Source organism: Pagrus major, chromosome 7, assembly GCF_040436345.1.
Source record: "Pagrus major chromosome 7, Pma_NU_1.0".
Lineage (NCBI taxonomy): Eukaryota > Metazoa > Chordata > Actinopteri > Spariformes > Sparidae > Pagrus > Pagrus major.
The window spans coordinates 27,866,175-27,874,212 of NC_133221.1; the positions used below are offsets into that span (position 1 = coordinate 27,866,175).

The 8,038-nt window shown below is 42.8% G+C and overlaps 1 long non-coding RNA gene across 1 annotated transcript; it reads left to right on the top strand.

Annotated features, from left to right (window-relative positions):
* Nucleotides 1–216: 216 nt before the first annotated feature.
* On the top strand, nt 217–1,332 carry LOC141000060 (uncharacterized). Its single transcript, XR_012179510.1, has 2 exons — nt 217–617; nt 1,185–1,332. It is a non-coding gene; the product is annotated as an uncharacterized lncRNA (long non-coding RNA).
* The last annotated feature ends 6,706 nt before the right edge of the window (nt 1,333–8,038 follow it).

The window sequence follows — 8,038 nt, forward strand, 5'->3', positions numbered from 1 at the left end:
CTGCCTTCATTGCATTGATGTGTATGTGTATGGGTGAATGTGACATGTGTGGTAAAGCACATGAGTGGTTGGTAGACCAGAAAAGTCCACTTACTTATTTTAGAGCCAATACTGGATATAAAAGTGTTTTCTTTTATATTTAGTTTGCATTAAAGGGTTTACCCCTCACAACCTGCTTTGTCTATGTGTAGCCGCTGGAGGGAGGCGGGGTTATAAATTCGGACAGGCAGATTTAAGGAGGCCCTAATCAGGCAGAAAGGCAGCTGTCTGTCTGAAGTCCTCACCGGCTGATTTGCTGCAGGCTGGTGAGGAGGATTGTGTGAGGGCACTGCTGATCGTAAGTTTTTAGAGTTTTCAGACCATACTGAGAATTGGCAAATTGTGAATATATGTAGAGGCACACGACATTAGTACATTTGTGTGGTTGTGTGTTTCAAGTTGTTAGGTGCCGTTCCTGTATGTTAAAACTGCACAACAAGTGCCCAGCGCATACACTGAAACGCAGAGCAGGTTGGGCTCCTGGGTAGGAATGAGCTGGTGAACAGGAGTTACAGGAGGGAAGCGAGCCAACAAGGGTCGGTCAGATCAGTGTGTGTGCACCCTGTGACAGTCGTATGGTAACGTAATTAATTTTATTCCATGTGTTGTCTGTATTGTAATATTGCATGATGGATGTTTTATAGCTTGTATGTTGCATGGCTTGCTTGCTAAATGTTTGTTTGTGAGCAGTATTTGTTTTGTGTTGTAGGTGCATGAGGAACAGCTGTGCATGGCCTGACTGCTGTTCCTTTTTCCTCTTCTTTGTGGTTTAGTTGATGTGTTCAGTTGAGCAGCTACCGCGGAGCAGGATTGTGCTCCTTGATGGCCTCGTGTTAAGTTACACAGAGCGGAGCTGTTCAGCTGGGCCATCATTTATTTTGTTTGTTTGTTTGTTTTTGTTTTGTTTTGTTTGTTTTACCACTCTCCCACCTATTGACCATGTTAAGTCGGTTTCCATCTCCAAGCGTGCTCAGTCTGCCTTAACTCGAGGGGCTTAGGGGTTTGCTGTGTATACCGGCAGGAGTTGCATTTGAGCGTGTGCAGTGTTTGGTTGCTCTATAGAGGTGCCGTGTTATAGTAACTGCCAGGTGCGTGTGTGTAATGCTATAAATCACTGTTTTGTCTATCCCCTCTCTCACTCGCAGTAAGCCCGAGGGAGCCAGGCCGGCTGTATCCTGATCATTAGAGGAGATGTTTTAATCATTATTGCTCCTTTTACATGTGCCAATAAATAAATAGGTTTGAATATAACTTTTGTATAAATAAAGAAACAAGTGTTGTTTTACAACTTTATACTGGAGTTCTGGCTCATCTTTGAACCAAGGGTAACATATGGCACATAACATAACATTCCTGTACAGGAATGCTTCAGGAGTAAACTCTGAAAGTGGTTAATATTCTAAGCAGGGCAGGAAAATTACACCTGATGAGGAAAATGAAAATAACTTGAACTAAAATTAGAGCAGTCATGTGTCAACACAGCAATTAACAAGGCCTCCGCCGCCTATAGCTTTAATGGAGTGGGAGATTTATCAGGCGTATTAACAGCTTAAGTCTTCCACACCAGGGCCATGGCTCTGTGTCAATCAACACTCTGTGTGTGCCACCTATCATCTGCGGTCACTTGGCTGTCTATGGGCAACTGTTTTTTCCTTCTGGCATCAAATCTTAAATGTCATAACATCAGATTTGTGGAGAAGATAGCTGGGAGTGATGAGTCTCTGCTCGATCAATACTGCTGTTCCCCCTGTGAACTGTTGTTGGTAGTCACGGGGCTGCCCTTTTGCAGAGGCTGTCATCTGCTAACCAGGATGAAAAAAAGTTTGGATTGCAGGTAGACTGTGGCAATTTAAGAACACCACACAATCTCGGTCAGAGTACGGCAGAACAGGCAAATCTCTGTTCAAGGGGCTCCATATGCTTATAGAATAGGGGTGTCCAAACTACGCCCTGAGGGCCACGTGCGGCCCTCCACCTCCGTTTAATGGTCTGTGAGTTATTTTGAAATCGAAATCACATTTGGCTCGACACTCTCAAATATGAGCAATAACAGGTCCCAGTCAGTTCCCAGCAGTCCAACAGGGCTGTCTATGTGAAACAGAAAATCATTGCTCACTCTCCTGCTGCCTGGTTGATCGCTACCTATCTTCTCACAAGGCAAACAATAAAGTTGAGCTTTTTTCTGACTCGCAGTTTTGTTGTTGTTGAGAACGAGGGGAAAAAATCTAACTTCCTGCAGCAACAAAGTAGTTTTGCCGAATAAATTCAATTCAGTTAGACCATCAGAAGAGTTGTTTTGTTTTCAGTAAAACTGAGGAAGAACCAGTGACAGATAACGAACGTTAGCATATTGTATATATATTGTTTGAATGTGCACTTGAATGGAAACAGAGGCACATGCCTCAGGAATTTCAAAGTAAAAGTGTATCTTAAAGAAGATGATATTGAAAGATGCTTCAACTTTGCATCAATGACATTGGATCATTGATTACAGATCGATGGATTGTTACATCCCTATCAAGAGATCACACCAGGAGTTTCTAATTTCCTTGCAGAAATACACAATACAGCGAACTGCACGCACAGGACTACACGTCATGTTTGTTCAGTTGGAGCTCTTTTCACTGATCACTCTATTTTACATACATACAGTATGAGAGCAAACATTTTCTCCTGTGGAGATAAGACTGAGCCCTTACTATCCCATTGGGTTTGTAATAGAGATACCAGTTGTATCAAGTTGGTAAGTGCAAATGATGGTAATAATTACAGATAACTTACCCACATCAGTAATCCTGTGTAAAGAGCTTCACACCTATGTTTTATAAAATATTTCACAGGACAATTCAACAAAATGAAGTGAACATAAAGTTAAAAAGCCATCAAGCTGCCAACGTAATATCTGTTGTACTGGCAGTACTCGTGGATATAACAAACTCTGCTCCCAGCGTACCAGTATCAGTCTTTAGAGAAAAATGTGTTAGTTTTATGGAATTTCCTTTTTAAAAACCAGGTAATTGCTCCTGCAGATCAGCTAAACAGTCACCAAACAGAAATAAACAGCAGGAAGTGATGAGTTGGGGAAAGGAGAAGATGGATAAATATGGAAAAGGAAAGAAATCAGAGAGAGTTTGGCAGAGAGAGGGAGATAAGGGTCTAAAAGTGAGACAGTGAAGAAGCAGCAGTTGTAGCTCCAGCAGGCAGATTAAAGCCTGGAGTCAGAATCACTTGTAATACAGCTGCTCTTATTGTGGCCTTTGACTACCATGAAGACGAACAGACAGAGGTCAACTTACATCAGACGAGGGAGAAAATGTCTGCAGATTTCCCCCCAACAATATCGCGGGGGAAAGTGCTGACGGTACCGAGCTTGTGAAATGAAAGATTGGGACTTTTTCACGGACCTTTATCATTGTAATGAGCCAGAATGGACAAGGGGCGAGCTTTGCAGGACGGTGTGATAATGTGCATGTTCGCAGCAGCAGGTACGGGAAGATAGAGCAGCGAGGAGAGAGGGGAGGGAGGAAGGGTGAGTTTTATTTCCTTCAGCATTTCATTACCTCCTATTTCCCATTAATACAAGCATCTCCGGAGTCAGCAAACAGCGCAGGGTAAATGGAAATGAAAGCGGAGCGTCTCGCCGTGCTGCGGCTGCCATCAGCGTGGTGCATTTAGTCGTGCACACAAGCTGCCATCACGGACAGCGGGAGCCGTCGGCGGCCAGCGTTTCGCTAAAACAGCGGGCGTTCGTCATTTGTTTGGCTAGATTACATGGTGGGTGATCTCGTTTAGGAGGTTTTATTCTTTGTTTCACGCTGGATGGGTGGGCAATGTTTGGAGGGAAATGAAGGAAGAGGAACAGGAGTGAGAGATAAATACAAAAAGTAAACAGCGAGGATTGAAGAATGTCTCGGAAGCACAAGAATTATGCATGTACCATTAGACTGAGGCAAATCTTAAATAATGAATGAATCAAGCTGGGAGGGAAATGCGAAATGAGGCGCAAAAATACAGTATGTGTCGTACATCTTTGACCTTGAACATTAAAATAAAACTATTAAAACGGGATTCCTTGTGCTCAAAAGCAGACTTTAAATTGAGAGAGAAACTTACATTTCATTTAAAAAATGGACGTGTCTTCATCAGAACACAATAAATAATAATAAAGAAAAAAAAATCAAAGATGACAAATGCCTTCCAAGTGAATGAAATGAGCTCTGAAAGAGTTTTGAGGGAAAGGGAGCAGACTAAAAAATTCACAGAAGGATCATAATTAGGGGGAAAAAAGCTTCAAATGTCGGTTCCGCTAGCTTAGACTGCTCCCTCCACCACGTCATGCAATCTGCCTTTCTAATTCCCCTAAGCCCCGCAGGCCAATTTTCTGCTATGCTAGCACTATCCTTCCAAGGAAATGCTTATGTTAATATGGTGGATAAAATACTCTCAGCAATTAAGCAATTAATGTCTGAAATTTACTGTTGTTGTTTACTGCCTGAAATATTGGCGTTTTCATGCCTCCACGGCCAAGACAGTGATGGAATAAACAAGGAAAACTACTTTTTTTTGTTTATGCTCTTAACAATTTGTGATTGGGTGAATGATCAATTAACAACTTTTAACAAAACAAACTTGGAGTAGCGAACATGATTTGCCTTTAGACCACAGGAGTGATGGCTGCTGATAATGGTCCTTTATATACCTGAGTAGATATTCCATTCAAGTTCAGCCATGTCCTGCTCAACATTTTACACTTTAATGATGTCTAAACTTTATTTCTGATTAACTTAATGTTGAATTGTTGTACCTACAGTATATTTTGTGTCTGTGGTTACACACCGACTCAGACAGATCTGGAGTTACATCGGGCAGTAACTACTGCTGTTGTCACGATACTGGAATTTCTAACTTACTAGCAATTTTTTTGAAACTTTTAATAGAAGATACATACAACAAGGCTTGTGTACTGAGCGTTAAGCGCAACAGCATTTAAGATAAATTACTTCTGACCATGGTGAGAAGAGTGGGAGGAGGCGGGCCAGTGGGGACACTGCAGGTGTGTGTGTCAACTCGGGGTCAGTCATCCAGTTCATGGTAATTCTTAGTGCTGTATTGTAGGCAGCTGGACTTGTTTCAGTTTCTTGAAGACGTTTCACCTCTCATCCAAGAGGCTTCCTCAGTTCTAACTAACTGGAGGAGTTGCAGACTTTTAAACTCTGTGTGGGAGTGTCCTTACAGAGTCGTTAAGGACACGTGTGAGCTCTGAGTTTCAGAGTCATTAGGGCCACTGGTGGGTCGTTGATCCAACCGGCCTTCATGTGGGTTGCTAGGGCCAGGTGAGCCCAGGTGTGAATGGTTGTTAAGCTGTCTGGGGAGGGAACTCAGTACAGCGTTGTAGGTGGGTGATAAGTAATGTCTCAGGCCACCTCCTCTGTTCCTCGTTCCAGTTTGACATAGATGGATTCTTTTACTCCTCTTTCAAACCATCTGTCTTCTCTGGCCAAGATGTTTACATTGTTGTCCTCAAAGGAATGATTTTTCTCCTTCAGATGTAAGTGGACAGCAGAGTCTTGACCTGAGGAGTTGGCCCTCCTGTGTTGTGCCATTCATTTATGGAGAGGTTGTTTTGTCTCTCCAATGTACAAATCTGTGCAGTCCTGGCTGCACTGAACACCATAAACTACATTACTCTGTTTATACCTGGGTGTTTTGTCCTTAGGATGGACAAGTTTCTGCTTCAGTGTGTTGGTAGGTTTGAAGTGAACCAGGATATGATGTGTATTGTAGATCCTCCTGAGTTTCTCAGATAATCCTGCAGCATAGGGAATGATGATGTTACGTTTTCTCGTCTCCTCCTCTCTGTCTGCTCTGCATCATTTAGAGGTTTTGACAAAGGTCCAGTTTGGGTAGCCACAGGTTTTAAGTGCTCCCCTGATGTGTTTCTGTTCCTTCTCCTTCCCCTCTGTCTTTATGGGCAGAGTCTCAGCCCGATGGTTTAGGGTTCTGATGACCCCAGCTTGTGTTCCAGCAGGTGATGAGAGTCAAACAGCAAGTATTGATCTGTTCGTGTAGGTTTTCTGTACACTTCAGTGTTGAGGTTTCTGTCTTCTTCAATGTGTACTGCACAGTCCAAGAAGGGCAGACTGTCTCCTCTGACATCTTCCCATGTGCACTTGAAGCATTTATATGTTCTGTGAAGGATTCCACTTCCCTTGCTCTGATTTTTGACCCAGGTGTCATCCACATACCTGAACCAGTGGCTAGGAGCAGTTCCTGTGAAGGTAATGAAGGCTCTGCTCTCAACTTCTTCAATGTCGAGGTTGGCCACTATTAGGGAGACCGGTGAGCCCATGGCACAGCCGTGCTTCTGTCTGTAGGAACCTTCACTGTACTGGAGTAGGTGGTTGTCAGACAGAGGTCAAGTAGGGTACGAATGTGGTCTGGGGTGAAGTTGGTTCTACTGGACAGAGTGCTGTACTGTAGCAGGTGTTCGTTCACCGTATTTACTGCTTCTTGAGTGAGAATGCATGTAAAATCATAACATCATAAGAAACCATAGTTTCGTCTGAGTCCAGTATTTTTTCTCTCCCTTTGTTGGTGAAATCCTGTGTTATTTGGAATAATAGATATCAAAGCATTAATTTGAATTTGAACATCTAAGGGACCTGTTAGGGGAGCCACAACTCTACAGCTCAAATTTAAAGGTAGAGGTTATTTTACAGGCTAATTTCAGTAGTTTTATAGACTCAATATATTTAAAATGTACTACCCAGTGGCAGTGGCTGGTCGCTCCTCCAAATTATGCTACATTTTTGATTTTTTAACCGACATTTTTTCAGCTTATTGCTGAGATACGTATTGCAGAAATACTGTCATCGTCATTGGAGAAGAAAGCAGGTGTTTTGGATTAAGAGCAGCGGTGTTTGAGACAGATCATGGCATTTTTCAATCCAACCTGACCAGCTGGACCGCTCCAGAGAGGACGAGAGACGGAGTAAGAGCCATGCTAATGTCTGGTCGGAAACAGAAATGGACAGATGGGACTGAGGCTGGCCAAGCAACAGGAAATCAGAGACTTCTGTGTCCTGAGGGACCTGTCTGCACAGCAACATCTGGGGTCAAGCTGTTGTGCTCGGCGGGTGGGCCGTCTTCGGAGCTGACAGAGTGCCAGAGTACAGCAGGACAAGGAGAGGTGGACTCTGTGTTTACAGCATTGATGCTGGGTGCTCACACACAATCAAAGTTGATGGACAGTGTTTCCCAGATGTTGAACTTTTGATATGAAGATGCCGACAATAACCCAGAAGCAAATTCAAAAGATGCACTGTGTGTTTATGTATTTGTTTATAAATAACTGCATATATACTCTAATTATGTAACATGAAGGAGTTTATGAACTTCCATTTCACTATGCAAAACTGTGTTGTAAGATGACAAATAAATTACCTTGTACCAGCTTTCTTTTTACAGCGGAGGGAACTTGGACTCTTTTCACCGAAGTATAACATCAAAGGATTTATTCTATAAAGCCTTTGTAAGGTGCCCTATGAATGAGTGGAAAGCCTTTACAATCCACTTTGTATCTGAGCCACGTGTGATTTTGATTAGATCCACATGCGAAGCATTATCTACTAAATGTAATCATAGCGCTATGTTGATTGGCCACACACTGCACATACAGCTTGTTTTTAATGTGCCCAAATGCATTTCAGACCACCTACAGAGGAGCTTTGAATGATTACATCTTAAATACGTCTGCCGCACATTAACACCTTAATCTAATGCATTTTTGCATAAAATTCTGATTACAGTCGAATCACCACCAGGAGCACACTGAGTTTAAAGTCAAATCTTATTTTTTGTGTGTGTGTGTGTGTGTAAAAGTCAGTGCTTGTTATTAATGCAACAAAGCTTCGGTGTTGTATGTGAAACCGTCAGCACAGAGGCAGACTGGGGGAGTGGGGGAGGTGAGGATGAAAGACTAGTGGCTGGAGAGAGGATG